General features: G+C 42.2%; 1 protein-coding gene across 10 annotated transcripts in view; it reads right to left on the minus strand.

The window, feature by feature from the left end:
• SPON2 (spondin 2) overlaps positions 1 to 19,680 on the minus strand; it is a 110,448-nt gene that overhangs the window by 72,478 nt on the left and 18,290 nt on the right. Inside the window, exon 2 of one of the 10 annotated variants that reach the window (XR_004000628.1) lies at positions 18,786 to 18,925. The exons of 8 other annotated variants lie outside the window; for them this stretch is intronic. The gene's annotated coding sequence lies outside the window, so the exon portion shown is untranslated. Of the gene's footprint in view, positions 1 to 8,725; positions 8,758 to 18,785; positions 18,926 to 19,680 lie in introns of those variants that run through there. One more of the 10 variants, XR_004000630.1, reaches the window with a different exon arrangement.

Raw genomic sequence — 19,680 nt, forward strand, 5'->3', positions numbered from 1 at the left:
TTCCTTTTATTTGTTTTAAACCTGCTACCTATTAATTTCATTTGGTGACCCCTAGTGCTTGTATTATAGGAATAAGTAAATAACTTTTCCTTATCCACTTTCTCTACATCACTCATTATTTTATATACCTCTATCATATCCCCCCTTAGTCTCCTCTTTTCCAAGCTGAAGAGGCTTAGCCTCTTTAATCTTTCCTCATATGGGACCCTCTCCAAGCCTCTAATCATTTTAGTTGCCCATTTCTTGAACCTTTTCTAGTGCTAGAATATCTTTTTTGAGATGAGGAGACCACATCTGTACACAATATTTGAGATGCGGACGTACCATGGATTTATATAAGGGCAATAATATATTCTCAGTCTTATTCTCTATCCCCTTTTTAATGATTCCTAACATCTTGTTTGCTTTTTCGACCGCCTCAAGGAATAACATGTCCACAACTTTCCCCATATCCACAGAGACAGTAATCTCATCATAGGAGGCAATTAGGATAGCCAGGCATGACTCATCCTTGGTGAATCCATGTTGACTGTTCCTGACCACCTTCCTCTCCTCTAAGTGCTTCAGAATGGATTCCTTGAGGACCGGCTTCATGATTTTTCCAGGGACTGAGATGAGGCTGACCAGTGTGTAGTTTCCCAGTTTCTTCTTCTTCCCTTTTTTAAAGATGGGCACTATATTTGCCTTTTTCCAGCCATCCGGGACCTCCCGCATTCACCAAAAGTTTTCAAAGATAATGGCCAATGGCTCTGCAATCAAACCAGCCAACTCCCACAGCACCCTTGGATGCATTAGATCTGGCCACATGGACTTGGGCATATCCAACTTTTCTAAATAGTTCTTAGCCTGTTCTTTCACTACTGAGGGCTGCTCACCTCCTCTCCCAGTGCAGCAGTTTGGGAGCTGACCTTGTCTGTGAAGACCAAGGCAAAAAAAGTATCGAGTACTTCAGCTTTTTCCACATCATCTGTCACTAGGTTGCCTCCTCCATTCAGTAAGGGTCTCACACTTTCCCTGACCATCTTCTTGTTGCTAACATACCTGTAGAAACCCTTCTTGTTACCATTCACATCCCTTGCTAGCTGCAACTCTAATTGTGCTTTAGCCTTCCTGATTACACCCCAGCATGCTCAGGTAATATTTTTATACTCCTCCCTCGTCATCTGTCCAAGTTTCCACTTCTTGTAAGCTTCCTTTTCGTGTATAAGCTCACTGAAGATTTCTCTGTTAAGCCAAGCTGATCACCTGCCATATTTGCTATTCTTTCTGCTCATCGAGATGGTTTGCTCCTGCATCCTCAATAAGGCTTCTTTAAAATATAGCCAGGTCTCCTGGACTCCTTTCCCCCTCATATTAACCTCCCGAGGGATCCTGCCCATCAGTTCCCTGAGGGAGCCAAAGTCTGCTTTCTTGATGTCCAAGCTCTGTATTCTGCTGCTCTCCTTTCTTCCTTTTGTCAAAATCCTTAATTCAACCATCTCATAGCCACTGCTGTTCAGGTTGCCATCCACTTCTGCTTCCCCTACCAATTGTTCCCTGGCCCCTAGTTTGTTCCTCCAGCACTTTCACCAGGAAGTTGTCCCCAACAGTCTCCGAAAACTTCCTGGATTGTCTGTGCACTGCTGTATTGCTCTCCATTCCCTGCACCTTGCTACTGTTTCGTGAACCACTTCCATACCGCCTAGCTCTGCTCATTCCTCATGGTTTGCCAGTCTCCTAACTCTCTACTCCCTTCTAGGGAGCAACTGTAGGCGACCTGTCCCTGTAACCTCCAAGGAGCGATTGCAGACTTTCTCAGCAGCCCCCTCAGCTGTCAATTTCCTGCTTTTATAAATCCAGACCAGCTCAGTCTCCTCAGCTGGACTCTCTCACTCAGTCAGGGGATTACTTAGCTACCTGATTCCTCTCTGCTGTGGCCTGTTGGGTTAATTAGACCTCTTTTTAGTCCTCATTAACCCTTTCAGGGCAAGTGTAAGGTGAACATACCATCACAAGCAGCTCAGCTGTTTCTTTATACAGTTTGGGTCTTTGATCTCTGACCTCCTGTAACCGGTAACTTAGTCAATGCCTCCTCTCCTTCAAAGACTGGGCTGCATAAGCATTTTTGGAAGATTTGCATCATCCACTCCCTCCTGCCCCCTTGGAACTCCCCAGGAAACAAACTCAGCAAGCCAGAACTCCTGAAAACATATTTAACACTTAATATTGTCACAAATGTTCATGACCATCTGGCACATTTAAATATCATAGTCTTTTGAAGATCTCACACATCCCAGGTATCATCTCTCTCATGAATCACATTTTTGGCTTTAAGAAGAAGGGAGGAGCGAGGGGTATTCTGAAATATGGGGGAGATTTTCAAAAGCATGAAGTGCACTTAGAGTTGGACACACATTTCCCATTTGTGCCTTCAAAAATCTTCCCTTATTCCTTGTGGATTTACTGTACATCTTCAAGTGGTTCAATATCTAAATGGATAGTTGATCTATATGGATCAAAATCCACTTGATTAGAATGCAAAAGTGCCATATGATCTTTAATGCTTAACAGTGATCAAGTCAGCCTTACTCTCACTTGAAAGATGGCACCTCCAACAACACAATGCCACTGGCATCTTGACAGAGCATCCAAACAGATTAGCCTGGGTCACTGAACAAGACTACAGAGGGAACAGTTTGTTGTTATAGCAAAGGGAAATATTTAAAGGTAAAAAACCAGAGATTCCATTATAATAAATTAATCACAAAGGGCCAAATTCATCTTTTAGCCTAATTCCACTGAAATTAGAGATGAATTTAATCCAGTGTTAATTTCTTCAAGGAACTAGATAGGAGGAAAAAAGGCAACGCCAACCCTGTTAATTAAACATCTATTTGGGCCTAGTAATTTCTAGAGATTGTCCAAAACACAGTTTATCCTTAAGAATATACTCCTCTAGTAACATTGCCAAGAATTTCCAGAGAACAGATTATCAGCTCTGGATTTATGCACCTAGGTCCCCATTCCTGCACCTTCTGAGATCAATGGGAATTTTGTCATTGATTTTAATGAAAGTACAAGTAGGCCCCAGGCTTTTGTGAAGATGTACGTGTACTATTCACAAATTGGTATTCTTCTACAGTTATGCTAGATGGCTTCTGTTCTTTCCCCACAGAACTGTCCCTTTTTCAAATGGCTATTACAGTCTTCAGCCATATGCTGGACAGGATTCCTGCAGAGCACTAAATCAAATGTATGTTGATTACTTTCATTTTCACACTGGTTGCACGCTGGAGACACATAATGCATTTTCCCATTCAATTTACAACTCGTTAATGTCCAGATCCTGTACAGAACTTTGTAAACACAAAAAGCAATTGTAGTTCAGATCTCGTCACTAATGACTTTCCCATCTGTTGACTGCTGGTCAAGTACAGCTTGACCAGCACTTTGCACAATATGTGGAGAGCACAAACAACATCCATTAACTACTTTTTGTAACTCGGACATTATATTTTTGTCAAGATATACAGCCCTTCCAGAAATTCAGGTTCATAGAATGATCTGCTACCTTGTCTCTCTTATGCTGTATGTAAACAGCAAGGATGAGTGTGCCTCAAAAGACGTTTAAAGAAACAAATAGCCAAGAGCAAGAGTGTGCCTCAAAAGATGGTTAAAGAAACAAATAGCCAAGAGCAGCTTGAAATCTTTTATGGCTCACGCATACCATTGCATAGTAACAGATTTGTGAAATTCCTACAGAAATTACTCAACAGAGGTAAATGGTGCGTCACAAAATACTGAGCACAAAATTGCCCAAGCCAAAGAAAATGTTTTAGCCTGCAAAATGCTGAGCACTCTTGCACCAATCTAACAAAGAGCATTCTTAGCTTTAAACACAAGTAGGTCCACTGATGACTACCCATGTACTTAAAGCTAGGCACAGCTTAAGTAATTTGGATTGGGTCCAGAATGTTCAATACCTTGCAGGACCAAGTCCATAAAGAGAAAAGGCCCGATAAAGTCCCTGACAGGGAAGTTATTGAATATCCAGAGCCAAGAATCAGCTTAATGATGAAATTTCCTTTACTTCCTCACCTACTAATAAATCACTGAGATATGTTTGCTGCACACAATGCAAAACAGGGACATTTTGTCTTTTAAATTTCACACACACCACACACACACCACGCACACACACACAGAGCAACGGTCTCTACCTCAGAAGAACAGACCTGGAAATGTTTGTTTTGTTTTTAAGGGCTTGGGTTTTTTTGGGAGGAGGTTAATTAGGTAGATTTTGCAACACAGGAAGCAGGAAGTGGGTGAGAATATGGGTTAGCAAAATAAAACCTTGTTTGTTTGCTTTTAACCGATACTGTGAAATTATAAATCCAGGTTATTGGGGGGGGGGGTTCCCTGAAACTCCAAGAAGTTAGAATTCCACTTGGCACAACTATGACTTTAAAAAAAAATATTTGCTTTGACTTGAAAAGATCAGTGTTTGATGGACAGAGAGAGGAGTTAGCAGGGTTGGATTAAAACATAGATAGAAACTAGAAATGATATGACCAAGTAACCGTAACCAGTGCATTCAGGGTTTTATCCAAAACTCACTGGAGTCAATGGGCAGGCGGGACGGCTGAGGAATGCAAGGTGATATTTTTCACTCCACAGAGGAGTTGTGTGTGCATTCAGAGACATTTAGTACCTACTTCCTTGTTTAGAAGTAAAATACTTTTAGATCCACTATATGAAATGCAAGTGTAGTATTGCTACCCTAAACCTATCCTCCATGAACTTATCTAGCTTGTTTTTTTAACCCTATTATAGTTTTGGCCTTCACAACATCACCTGGCAAGGAGTTCCACAGGTTGACTGTGCGTTGTATGAAGAAACACTTCCTTTTGTTTGTTTTAAACCTGCTGCCTATTCATTTCAGTGTGCCTCCTAGTTCGTGTGTTATGTGAAGGAGTAAATTACACTTCCTTATTCACTTTCTCCACACAAGTCAATATTTTAGATACCTTTAGCATATCCTCTCTTTGCCAAAGTCCTAGACTTTGTAAACTCTCCTCATAAGGAAGCTGTTCTATACCACTAATCATTTTTGTTGCCCTTCTGTATCTTTTCCAATTCCAATATTTTTTTTTTGAGATGGGGCAACTTGATCTGCACTTAGTGGGCATTTCATGGATTTATATAGACGCATTATGATATGTTCCATCTTATTATTTATCCCTTTTCTAATGGTTCCTAACACCGTTAGCTTTTTTGACTGCTGCTTCACATGGAGTGGATGTTTTCAGTGTGCAAAGAAAAGGAGGAAACTGTGGCCTGTTTAGAGTTCATAATTAACTCATTTGGTTACATGTCTTGTTACATAAATTCTATCTTAGGGTTTTCTATAGTCCCCAGCCATGTAGTATGTAAGTACTTCCCAAGTAAATTACATCTGTAGGGCAATGTCCCTCCCTAGTGGACTTCATGAGTCTGCTACTTTTCTCACTTCCCTAGTATTGGAGTACCTACATCTTTAATTATATAGTCTAGCATGGATTTTACTGGTCTGTTAGTGATAGGTAACTTTTATAGAGAAAAAAGGGATATGTCAACCAGATACACCTATTTCCCCTCTTCTCATTTCAGCTAATTTCTATTTATTTTTAGGAAAGCTCTTTGGATCATTCAGGGATTATTTTTGCAGCTACTTGACCTTTTTAAACAAACAATTTTAAGACAGGGCTCAGCATAGCGGAACCAAGTGAGGGAGAATCACAAAAATGCCCTTCTCTGCCCACTTCATCCAGGGTCCTCCAGATCTGCTCCCAGTTTAAACTATAGTAACCCAATGAAAATCCCAAAGGGTCTAGTTCAGGGATTGGCAACCTTTGGTACACGGTGGCCAGCACATCCTACGTCACTTCCTACAGCCCCCATTGGCCTGGAATGGTGAACCACAGCCCGGGGGAACTGCGATCAGCCAAACCTTTGGACACTACAGGTAAACAAACTGTCCCTGATGGGCCGCCTGCCAAAGGTTGCCGATCCTTGGTCTAGTTCATATCAGTTAGTACATCCCTGTCCAACTGACCACCTCCACTTCTTTAGAATGTATATCCAAAATGTATCAATTTACACCCTATTTATATCCTTCCAAATAGAATCATAGAAGTGTAGGACTGGAAGGGACCGCAACAGGTCATCTAGTCCAGTCTCCTGCACGGACAGAATTTAATATTGTATACACTATCCCTGACAGGTGTTTTTCTAAGTTGCTCTTAAAATCTTGCAATGATGGAAATTCCACACTCTCCCTAGGTAATTTGTTCCAGTGCTTAGCTACCCTTATAGTTAAGAATCTTTTCCTAATGTGTAGACTAAATCTCCATTACTGTAATTTAAACGCATTACTTCTTGTTCTGTCCTGAGTGGATAAGGAGAACAATTTATCACTTTCCTCTTTCAAACAACCTCTTACGTACTTGAAGACTGTTATCACGTCTCCCCTCAGACTTCTCTTCTCCAGACTAAACAATCCCAATTTTTTCAATCTTTCCTTATAAGTCATATTTTTCTTCAATTATTTTTGATGCTCTTCACTTGCCTTTTTCTAATTTGTCCACATCTTTCCCAACATGTGGTGCCCAGAAAAGGACACCAAATTGAGGCCTTATCCATGCTGAGAAGAGTGAAAGACTTACATCTTGTATCTTGCTTACAACATTCCTGCTAATACATCACTTTTTTTGAAATGACTCATATTTAGTTTGTGATCCTCTAACACCCATATCCTTTTCTGCAGTGCCCCATTACCATAATATCCCAAGAAACAAAATCAAAACAAACCAACAGTCTCCACTGTGTGCTTTCCCTCACTACTTCCTTTGAAGCAATCAAGGACCTTTGCTTTCTTCTGCTATTGCTTTAGAAATTCCCAATTCATTAAAATTTTCAACAGAGAAATCTATAGTAGTTTAGATCAATCTTGCTCAGACAAAAGCCTATCATTGTAGCAGGCTAAGGTTTAAAACACTTTTCTATGCTCACTGCAGTCTACTCCTCCTATCAGATTAGCCAGGTTACAATCATACTTCATCTCTAGTTTTGACATCCCATACTTCTCCCAAGAATGTACCTATATCACCTTATGATTTTCAGTCTAGTTCTTTTTCCTTCTCCATATATTACAGATACAAAATGAGCTCAAGCCATAATATTTGGAGCATCCCTTTGTTCATAGGTTTTCAAAGATGCTCAAATACCATGGTGGTGATGCATAAGATAGATACAAACAAATGTAGTTTTTTGTTGAGTACCTGGAGATACTCAGTACAACAGCATCAGTTCAACCTGAGTGGCAGTCAAGCTGGTACTGTCTGATATGGAGTGGAAGTTACGTACTGTCAATCCAGAGTTAGGAGGTTTCCATATGCTTTGTGCCCTTTTAATTGGTATTCTTTTTCTGGAACGTTTGGAGTCTTAATTTTTGACTCTAGCCACAGCCAGTTTTTTTAAATGTAACACTCTTGCATAATAAGCTCTTTTCATATTTTACTACTGTTTTATTTGCATCTCATGGAAAAATGCCATTTAATATTTTTAAACCATCCCTAGGAAGAGAATCTACTGCCCTCAAGGCACCTCACTGAAGTTTGGAAAGAGAACCCAAAAGTTCCAGCCACACCCCAGTACAACATAAAGCACTTTCTTTTGTGGGGTCCACATTATGAAATACACACCATGTCTGTTTGCTGGCATATTTTCTATTTTTGAGGTGTTTGTGTTGCTATTTTGCCCCTGACACCACTCTGAGGTTTCTCCATTAAAATCCAAAAGGCAGAGAGGGAAGCAGACTGGATCCATAAATATTGTAGGATTAGTTTATCCAGCTCAAGCAAGCTCTTGAAACCTCACAAAGCAGCCTTTTTTCAAACAGTTGTTTCTCTTTTCCCCCAGTTCTACAGTAACAATGGCACGTATTTAGCAACCTACGGTCACTTTTCTGTGACTGTTTCCTGTCCTATCCTTTTTCTGATTTGTCTAAACAGACTCTACATTTTTTGTGTTTGTACAGAACCTAGCACAGTGGGGTCTTGATCGCAGTTGGGCCTCTGAGTGCTACCATAATGCAAATAATAAATAAATAAAATAATAATGAATAATGTTGCAAATTAAAGTACACATTCTCTTTAGGAACTGACAATTTGCTGCCTGCACAAAATATTTCTGGGCCATTTGGCCCAAATTTTACTCCTGGTTGTGAATTCTCCAATTAACGTGGATTTATAGCTCATGGGAAAGAAAGCTTAGATAGTGTAGCAAATACATAATCTTCATCCAGGGAGCAGTGCCTGCAGATCCTCCTTCCCTCACTTGCATTCTTGCTGAGACTCATGTTTAGTACAGACGTGTTTGACTTGTGTGCAATAACAGTCTGGATAGTTGTGGTTGTGAGGGGTTTTTTGTTTTTGGGAAGTCAGTAAACATCAAGTGCAGTTCCCATCACACACATAAGAAATATAAACTGGACTCTATCTGGAAAATATCATTCTGACTGCATTTAAAACAGAAAAATCATGTCATGATGATTCATTGCAAGTGAATAAATTGAGAAAGTACAAGCAAAAATAATGTATTATCCACATATTGCACCAGCTAAGAGCTTGCAGGTATCATGTGCCATTGAGACCCAGCTCATATATGTCATGCTGGGAGGTATTCTATACATACAGAGACTTCCTACCTTCTCCTGAATCCAGCCGTGGACTCTGTTGGTGGCTCAGCTATGTGGTAGGAATGTCTGCCCCTTTCCTTGGTCTAACTCCAACTGAGCTGTAGGGCTCTGTTTTTATACTTTTGGCACTTCCTGCAAAGTGGGTGGGGTGATCTGTGCCAAACAAGGTGAGTTAACCCCCTCTGTACCAGGGTGAGGCTTACAAGCCCCCATGCCCTTCTGCATACAGGCTGTAGTTCTGCCTGGCACTCAAGTGAATCTCATGAGGGACAGGGTGACGACACACATGTAAGGGCCAGGCAGGTTCTGACCCACAGTCAGGATTCAGATTCATTTTTATTCATCTTTTAAACTTAAGTGAGTTTCCAGCTCATGAAAGGTCTTGACTGGCAGCCATCAAGACTTTAGGGTATGAGCTGGGAGTGGTGATTCCCACCCATGTAGAAGTAGCCATGCTGGCGCTGCTTGAACTAGCAGTTTGTCCGCAGCAGCACAGGTGGGCACTTGAGCTCACCACCCCAAGTACAATCCCACTTGACTCCCCAGCTCTGTTCTCAGGTGGTGAGGCACTGCCCATGCTGCTGTGAATGCACTACTGTTGATAGGCACTAGCTGGCAGAGAGCTAGTTATCTTAGGGTAACATCTATAAGAGCTGGGAGTCACACCTCCCAGCTCAAACACAGACGTAACCTAAGGCACTGGAACAGGTAGCATGTGGACAGGGTTAATATATACGTTACCAGCACTGCCCTAATATCAACATATTCCAATCTCAGCAACATCAATGCAAATGTACAGTAAACTTCAACAGTTTTACTCTGAATTGACATGGCATCACCTGTCCCAGCGTATCTCAATCCACTTCTTGTAGGATCAGTACATGACAAGCAAGAGGACTTTCCTTTCTATGTCTGTTCAAACCTTGAACTCTCTGTTGAGATCAACAGTGCTAGTTATGTTGAAGGCACCTCTCTACAAGGTCATCAACTTATCCCACATAGGCTAGAAAATAGATATCATTTGATAATGATTTTAAAACAATATTGAGCAGCAATGAATTCAAACAAGCAACATTGGGGACAAATTCTGATGTCATTTACTCCAGTGTAAAGAGAGTAATCACACGCAGTTACTGTACCTTGACACTGGAGTAAATGACATCAGAATCTGGCCCTAGCGATAAAAAGCTACATAATGTATCCTATTACTAACTGCCCTCAGCCAGCCAGGTCCTCTATTTTTCCTGCTCTTTAGGATATATGAACTTTCATTGTTTATTTTACATTTCAATGGACAAACTGAGAAAACATCTCTGAAACTCTTCCAGGCTTTATGACAAATGCAGAGATTAATATGTAACCCTACAAAATGGAAATAATGATGCTTTTCCTTCACTTCAGATGTAAAGTTCTACATAACAAAGTATAATTATTGTTATGTATCAATTGCACAGATGTCACAGGGATAACACAACAAACATAATCCATTTTAACATTGTAATAATCATAGTTTGCAAAACAGGATATTAAAATACCACATGATTTAATTATTAACCAATCAGGATGCTTTTACTATGTTTTTAACCAAATTGTAGTTGATAAAATAATAATACTTCATCAGTTATTTTGCTGTGAGAATGTATATAGATTGATAGATAGATAGTAAATGAAACAATAAATTCACACTACTGTGGCTCTTTTGAGATCTGAGAATCGTTGATCTACTCCGTATTATTCAACATGTATATTAAGCCATTGCAAGAGGTAGTGAGACAACATGAGATAGGACTGAAGGGCCAGCAGTTGATGTATAGCTCTCTGTCTCTTTCATATCATATGAAAACAGCATCATCTCCCAGATTTCTCAGTGATTAGCCAAAATCAGCACCTGGATGAATAATATCTGGCTAAAGCTGAACACAGACAACACTGAAGGAATGCTAGTAAGAAGAAAGCCTTCAAAATAATTTTCCTCATTCGTATCACCCCCTAGTTTTTAGGGCAACTGTCCTCAGATTTATAAGTTGATCTATAGCCTTGAGGTCCTTTCGGACTCCTTAATGCTACTGGAATCTCAAATAGGGACAGTAGCAAAAAACAGACTTCAGTCTGAGACTGGACTGAAGATCTCATCTATTATACCAATCACAGACCCATCCACAGTGATCCACACATTTGTGACATCAGCTCCAGGCTTTGTTATTGCAATTCTAACCCACAAAAAGCTCTAAGTGATTTTTTTTAAAAAGGCAACTTCCTATATGTTTAGCAGCATAAGTTATGGTAAGCACCACCTTGGTGCTTCACTCTGCACCAGTTCATCATTGAATACAGAGGCCTGGATCAAAGTCTCTGGCTTGATATTCAAGACCCTTCATAGATTTTACCCTAGCTACCTGAGATATCGGCTCTCCTCTCAAAGGACAGCTACATTCCAGTGGAACTATGAAACTATTGGCCACTAAGGGACACTTCATAAACAAAAACAGAATTTTCACAGGGACTGGACCAGGCCTGTGGAACTGACTCCTACAAGAAATAAGCTAGTGATTGAGATTGAGAATACACACAAACAATGCTATTCAATAATGAAGCTATTTCTCCTAAAGAAATAGGAGCAAAGAAAGAAAGAGCAAATTATGTCCATTTTAAAATACTTGGCAGGTATGGGATGCTATGGTGACTGGGGATATCTAGATAGGTGGACATATAGGGCCACAATTTTCTCTTTCTCCTCAGATGTGCTAGATGCAGGAATAAGGACATCGCAAAGATAGCCTAACCTGTGTGTCTAAAAACTGTGTTAGTACATATGTGAATAAATGTGCTAGTCATTCCCAGGGCACCACCCTAGTCAGGGGACGTAGCCCAAGGGCCAGTTTTCCCATGTATACCTCTGAGTATAATACAGGGAACAGGAGAGCACTGAATAATCAAGCCCCACAGTATCAAGTTAGATGATATCTAAAAGCATTTAAGAAAACAAACTCTTTTTATCAATTTGCACTTAGATGGTCCATAACAAAGCTTAGTCAAAAGTTACAAAAATACAAATCTTTCTTACAAATGCCCTCTCTTCTGAGTCACCTTTTTTTATTTTACTGTGCTGGGATTGTTTTATGATCCTTTGTGTTCCAGTTGTTGCAGGCTAGTGGGTTGACAAAAACAGTGCCCCATTTATGTCAGCGAACAACTGGCTGCATAGGAAACTTTGTAAGAATTTGTGCCTCATAGCTGCCCCTGTCTTCACCTTCTTCTGAGGGCAGCTTTTCAGCATATTCAAGTGAACACCATGATTTGCACGATGAGTAACTGAAAAACCTAACAATGACTGGTAACAGGCAATGCTCAAGGAGGTCAGGAGCTTGTGGGTTTTTTTATTACAGGTGATTTGTTTTTAGTTAATCCTTTATTTGTTTTGCTTTACTTTTTCCTCTTCTGTGGTTTTGACTTTTATTGAAGTAAGAGTTTCCTTCTCTTTTCTTGGATGCTGAGATGGAAGTGGTCTGATTCCAAAGAGAAGAGATTGAGTCCTGCATCTCTATGAGCTTCAGTTAGTTTATGGTTAAAAAACAAAATGAGGAGGAGTGGAGAGGCCCAGTTGCAACATTTGTATTAGAAAAATAATTTTACATTCTTGAAAAGTCAAGGCAGCAGCCTTGTGGGATAGCACCAGATAAGTCAACTGCATTGTTGCAGCACCAGCACTTTCTTGCATTTCTTGTCTACACTAGAATAATACAGTGAGAATGGGCAGGAAAACAGTGCTTGGCCTTGCTCAGAGCAAAAGCAACCCATAACGCTCGTGAACGGCTGCAAGCAGGTGTGTACAGACATAGTATGTTACAGGCTTACTAGGAGGTTAAAATGGTGCTGGAAACACAAAGTACTGTCATGTAGTCAGACAAGGCCTCACAAGACAAACTCTACCTCTGTCCAGCAGAAGAATTAGGATGGGAATCTGTGAGTGCTCATGGCCTTTTCAGACCTTAACATGGGTTATCCCTGCATGGGGGAATCTGGAACCCTTAAGGCATGCCCCAAGTAAGCAGCAGGAAAGATTTCCAGGGACAGACCTCTGGGCTAGCAAAGCAGAATCCTTCTGTGGAACTACCAAGTAAAACTAAAGATTTTTTTTTTTTAAACAGAAATATTTGGGAATCATAAGAAATGTTAAAACACTGCCTACATTTTATTTTAACTGTTGTTTAGCTTCATCTACGTATACTCATCGACTGCAGGGAGCAATTGACAACCATTTTCCAGTTTTTAACTCAAAATATTGACATATTTCCATTTAAGATAGGTAACTGGAGGTGTGAAAGACTAGACACCAATATTTGAGATTTTAAATCCAGCATTTGTAGTAACTTGACTTTGGCATTTAAAAGAATTTGTTTATTTGATTAATTACTCAAGCTAAACAAGGTGACCGTGGTTTCATATAAGCAACAGAGTCTAAAATAAGCGTATTCAGCTTGTTTTACTGTGTGTTTAGATGACGTTCTCTTTTCTAATCATTCAGTAGTAGATGCTTTGAGTGCTGTTGGAGGAGCAGGTTTTTGTGGATTTTGTAGTTTGTAGTGTTTGTGTGTGAGTGTGTGTGTGTGCAGGCTGCTAGGGGCTGTGTGCTGGGAGTGAGGCTGAGCCCTGAGTTGGGGGCGGGGCTTACCTGATTAGGGGTCCTATATAAGCAGCCAGGCACTCAGGCAGCGGCACAGTCAGCTGCAGCGGCACAGGAGGCGGCGAACAGAGCGGCTAACAGGGGAGTTTCAGTGGGAGTTTCCAGGGGGAGGTTACAGGGGAGACCCAGGCAGAGGAACCAGGAAGGCAGACCAAAGAGGCAGGGGTCTGCAAGCAGCCCAACCCGTGTTGGTGGCCTGCAGAGTGGTGTGAGGCGTGGATTGCCAGGCACAGAGTTGGAGTGCTACAATGGAGGCGGAGGCAGCAGGTGCAGACACGCTGAGGATGACTGGATGCGGTAGCTGCGGCATGTACATGGTCCTAGAGGGAGCACCTGAAAGGAGTTTCATCTGCATGAAGTGCCGCCTGATAGAGCTGCTGGAGGAAAAGGTCAGAGGACTGGAGATGCAAGTGGAAACTCTGGCTGAGTTTAGAAGGGGATTTGAGCAGATGATGGAACACAGACATGACGAGGAGCAGGGGACAAGCTCAGACAAACAGATAGAAGCAGGACCAAAGGACTCTGAGGAGGGGCTGCTGGATGAGGAAAGTGGACGATGGAAGCATGTGACTAGGAGAACCAGGCAGAGGAAAAGACGGGCCAGCGATGGAGAAATAGAACTCAGGAACAGGTTTGCTGAGTTAGGAAATCAAGATGGAGCACAGCAGGCTACTGAAGGACAAAGGGCGAGGAAGAAGAGGCGAGCAGCTAGTCCTGCAGAAAGAGGGGAGGAGTCGATGGAGGCGACACCAAGTGTGAGCCCTAGGAGGACTGTAAGGGCGAATACAAATCAAGAGGAAATGCAAGCACCTGCTGTGGGGGATAGACCGCAGAATCGCACTGTCGCCAGGAAAAGGCAAGTTTACGTGATTGGAGACTCTTTACTGAGAAGAGTGGATAGGCCTGTAACTAGACCTGATCGGGAGAACAGAAGGGTGTGCTGTCTGCCAGGGGCTAAGATACAGGATGTGGACCAGAGGCTGAATACGATCTTAGCAGGAGCGGGAAAGAATCCGTTGATTATCCTTCATGTGGGAACGAATGATACGGCTAGTTACTCGCTGGACTGTATCAAGGAGGACTATGCCAGACTGGGGAAGAGGCTCAAAGACATCGAGGCTCAGGTGATCTTCAGTGGGATTCTGCCGGTTCCTAGAGCGGGGCGACGAAGGAGTGACAAGATTATGGCGATCAACAGATGGCTTAGGGAGTGGTGTTATAAGACGGGCTTTGGGATGTACGGTCACTGGGAAGCGTTTACGGATAGACGACTGTTCGCTCAGGATGGACTTCATCTAAGCAAGGAGGGAAATAGAATTCTAGGATGGAGGCTCGCCGACCTCATCAAGAGAGCTTTAAACTAGGAAGTTGGGGGAGATGGTTGGGAGATGTTCAGGAGATCTCCACGCCGGAATGTAACCTGGAGAGGAAAGTAAACAAAGTGAGAGGGGATACCCTTGTGGTCCCAAGATTTGATCCAAGGAGGAATAGTGGAGAAACCAGAGTAACGGGTGATGCTGGTGGTAAAAGGTCGCTGCACGACGGAGGAAAGAATGTCACTGATGCCAAACGCCGAAAATTAAAAGGTCTGTACACTAATGCGAGGAGTCTAGGTAACAAGATGGAGGAACTGGAGTTACTGGTGCAGGAAGTAAAACCGGATATTATAGGGATAACTGAAACCTGGTGGAATAGCACTCATGACTGGAGCACGGGCATTGAAGGCTATGTGCTGTTTAGGAAAGACAGAAAGAAAGGCAAAGGTGGTGGAGTAGCCTTGTACATCAATGATGACATTAACTGTAGCGAAATAAGAAGCGATGGAATGGATAAGACAGAGTCTGTCTGGGCGAAAATCACATTGGGTAAAAAAGCAACTAGAGCTTCCCCTGAGATAGTGCTTGGCGTGTGCTACAGACCGCCGGGATCTGATTGGGATATGGATAGAGACCTCTTTAATGTCTTTAATGAAGTAAACACAAAGGGGAAATGTGTGATTATGGGGGACTTCAACTTCCCGGATATAGACTGGAGGACGAGTACTTGCAAGAATAATAGGGGTCAGATTTTTCTGGATGTGATAGCGGATGGATTTCTTCATCAAGTAGTTGAAGTACCTACGAGAGGAGATGCCATTTTAGATTTGGTGTTGGTGAGCAGTGAGGACCTCGTAGAAGAAATGGTGGTGGGGGATAACCTTGGTTCGAGTGATCATGAGCTGATTCAGTTCAAACTAGATGGAAGGGTAAACAAATGTAGATCTGGGATTAGGGTTTTTGACTTCTCGAGGGCTAATTTTAAAGAGTTAAGGAAATTAGTTAGGGAAGTGGATTGGACGGAGGAATTAGTGGATTTGGATGCGGAGGAGGCCTGGAATTACTTTAAGTCACAGCTGCGGAGACTGTCGGAAGCCTGCATCCCGAGAAAGGGGAAAAAAAACATGGGCAGGAGTCGTAGGCCAAACTGGATGAGCAAACAACTCAGAGAGGGGATTAGACAAAAGCAGACAGCTTACAGAGAGTGGAAGAAAGGCAGGATCAGTAAGGAAAGCTACCTTGGTGAGGTCAGAACATGTAGGGATAAAGTGAGGAAGGCTAAAAGCCGCATTGAACTGGACCTTGCAAAGGGAATCAAAACCAATAGTAAAAGGTTCTACAGCCACATAAATAAGAAGAAAACAAAGAAAGAAGAAGTGGGGCCGCTATACACAAAGGATGGAATGGAGATTAAGGATAACCTAGGCATGGCCCAACATCTAAACAAGTACTTTGCTTCAGTTTTTAATAAGACTAGTGAACCTTGGGATGATGGAGGGATGATAAACGGGAATGTGGATATGGAAATGGATATTACCGCAACTGAGGTAGAGGCCGTACTTGAACGGCTCGATGGGACGAAGTCGGAGGGCCCGGACAATCTCCATCCGAGGATATTAAAGGAACTGGCGCGTGAAATTGCGAGCCCGTTAGCGGAAATTTTTAAGCAATCGGTAAACTCGGGGGTTGTGCCGTATGATTGGAGGATTGCTAATGTAGTTCCTATTTTTAAGAAAGGGAATAAAAGTGATCCGGGTAATTATAGGCCTGTTAGCTTGACGTCTGTAGTATGCAAGGTCTTGGAAAAAATCTTAAGGGAGAAAGTAGTCAAGGACATAGAAGTCAATGGCAATTGGGACGAATTGCAACACGGATTTAGTAAAGGTAGATCGTGCCAAACCAATCTGATCTCCTTCTTTGAGAAGGTGACGGATTACTTAGATAAAGGAAATGCGGTAGATATAATTTACCTAGATTTTAGTAAGGCGTTCGACACGGTTCCGCACGGGGAACTGTTAGTCAAATTGGAAAAGATGGGAATGAATACGAAAGTTGTAAGTTGGATAAGGAACTGGTTAAAGGGGAGACTCCAGAGGGTCGTATTGAAGGGTGAACTGTCAGGCTGGAAGGAGGTCACTAGTGGAGTCCCTCAAGGATCGGTTTTGGGACCGATCTTATTTAACCTTTTTATTACTGACCTTGGCACAAAGAGCGGGAATGTGCTAATTAAGTTTGCGGATGACACGAAGCTGGGAGGTATTGCTAATACGGAGAAGGACAGGGATACTATTCAGGAAGATCTGAACCACCTTATAAACTGGAGTAATAGAAATAGGATGAAATACAATAGTGAAAAGTGCAAGGTTATGCATTTAGGAATTAATAATAAGAATTTTGGATATACGTTGGGGGAGCATCAGTTGGAAGCGACGGAGGAGGAGAAGGACCTTGGGGTGCTGGTTGATAGCAGGATGACTATGAGTCGCCAATGTGATACGGCTGTTAAAAAAGCAAATGCGATTTTGGGATGCATCAGGCGGGGTATTTCCTGCAAGGATAAGGAGGTGTTAGTACCGTTATACAAGGCGTTGGTGAGACCCCATCTGGAATACTGTGTGCAGTTCTGGTGTCCCATGTTCAAGAAGGATGAATTCAAACTGGAACAGGTTCAGAGACGGGCTACGAGGATGATCCGAGGAATGGAAAAACTGCCTTATGAAAGGAGACTCAAAGAGCTTGGCTTGTTTAGCCTGGCCAAAAGAAGGCTGCGGGGGGATATGCTTACTCTATATAAATATATCAGGGGGGTTAACGTTAGGGAGGGAGAGGAATTATTTAAGTTTAGTACTAATGTAGGCACGAGGACGAATGGGTATAAACTGGATATTAGGAAGTTTAGACTTGAAATTAGACGAAGGTTTCTAACCATTAGGGGAGTGAAGTTCTGGAACAGCCTTCCGAGGGAAGTAGTGGGGGCAGAAGACTTTCCTGGCTTTAAGACAAAGCTTGATAAGTATATGGAGGGGATGTTATGATAGGATTGTAATTTGGGCAATTGATCTTGGATTACCACCAGATAGGTCTGCTCAATGATCTGCGGGGAGTTGTTGGATGGCATGGGAACTGAGTTACTGCAGAGAATTCCTTCTTGGGTGCTGGCTGGTGAGTCTTGCCCACATGCTCAGGGTTTAGCTGATCGCCATATTTGGGGTCGGGAAGGAATTTTCCTCCAGGGCAAATTGGCAGTGGCCCTGGAGGTTTTTCGCCTTCCCCTGCAGCATGGGGCACGGGTCACTTGCTGGTGGTTTCTCTGCAGCTTGAGGTCTTCAAACCAATTTTGAAGATTTCAATAACTCTATCCTGGGATAGGGGTTGTTATAAAATTGGATGGGTGGGGTTCTGTGGCCTGCCTTGTGCAGGAGGTCAGACTAGATGATCAGATTGGTCCCTTCTGACCTATGAGTCTATGAGTCTATGAGTCTATGAGTCTATCTTCAGGTTTGGTATGGAATCTAAGGATACAATGTAAAATAATACACTTTCCAGTTGCTTTAGTATGATTTATTTTCCTTAACATAGGAGAAGTTTGAAATCACCCAAGCGTTTTATTTGTTACACTATATGCTTCAAGGGCCATAATCCCTCCTTTCCTTCCACACTTCTGGCACTTCAGAGGCCCAGTATGGTCTAGTGGAAAGAGCACAGGACTGAAAACTAGGAAACCCTTTTTCTAATCCTGCTGCTGCCTGGGACTTGCTTTTAAACTTTAGGTAAGTAACATTGCTGAAGCCCTCAATTCCTACTGAAGAAAATGGAAATTGGTGCTCAGCAAGTTGCAGAATCAAGCCTTTAAGCTGCCCATGTCTCTGTTTCTCCATCTGTAAAATGGAGATAATTATACTGACCTCCTTTGAAAGGTGCTTTGGTGTTTACTGATGAAAAGTGCCATATAAGAACAAGAAATTTTGAATTATTAGTATCTATAAATCACTTTTCAGGCGTAAATTACTCATAATAGTTAGCCCAGATTATCCCTCAGAGGTGCACAGATGTGGAGAACTCTACACACATGGATTTCACCACTTCCACACAGAAAGAGGGCTCAGTCACGTCCACAGCACGTTCACTTCCCCTTCTGACCCTCTGGTGTCCAGGCTATGGGCAGGGTTGGTGAGCACAGATTTTTTCCCTTCTACTGCCCCTGTGGAACTGAATCAGAAAAGATAATATTGCTTCAGACTGTATTGTTTCCATGGAACTACACCCCTCTCCCTACCCCATCTGCATCCTGAAGCAGCAGCTGCCAAGGAGAGTAGCAATTGACTTCTACAAGGAAAGGTGGAGGCCAGAAATGGTGTGGATACACAGACATACCATTTGGATGACCCTGGCCACCTACATTTATATCTTGGGATCTACAAGATTTAGGGACAGAGTCTGTGGTATTTTCCACAATGAGGCAAACCTCAGCCCCTGAGAAGATGATGATTTGGGGGATGCTCACATATTTCCTTCTCTACAAACTCCCCCCCACATGGGTTTTGTTGTAGGAGAGGATGATCTAGACCATTCTTCTTATTATTTATTACCCTTTAATGAAGATAGACTCCCTCTCCATGTAGACCTTGGTTTTGAAAACTTAAGACACTCGGGGTGATCTGTTTTTGATGGGCCCAGGTTGGGAGTTACAGCACTGAAGCATTGTGAGGCACCCAAGACTGCAGGGCAGGTGAACACAACTACTCACTGGTCTGGATTGCACCCTGGAATGTGATAGTTTCCTATTTACTTTGTTCCCTTTATGCAGTTTCCTACAGGAAGGATTCAACACACAGAATACCTTTTTCTTGCTGCATCTTGTTCTTTCATGAAATCATAATCTTTGTTTGCATTCACTGCTGCCCATCTGCTGTAAGATGAAGACTGCATTGCGCCATTTAAGTAGATTAATTTTCTTGAGATGG

Source organism: Gopherus evgoodei, chromosome 5 (assembly GCF_007399415.2).
Source record: "Gopherus evgoodei ecotype Sinaloan lineage chromosome 5, rGopEvg1_v1.p, whole genome shotgun sequence".
Classification (NCBI taxonomy): Eukaryota; Metazoa; Chordata; order Testudines; family Testudinidae; genus Gopherus; species Gopherus evgoodei.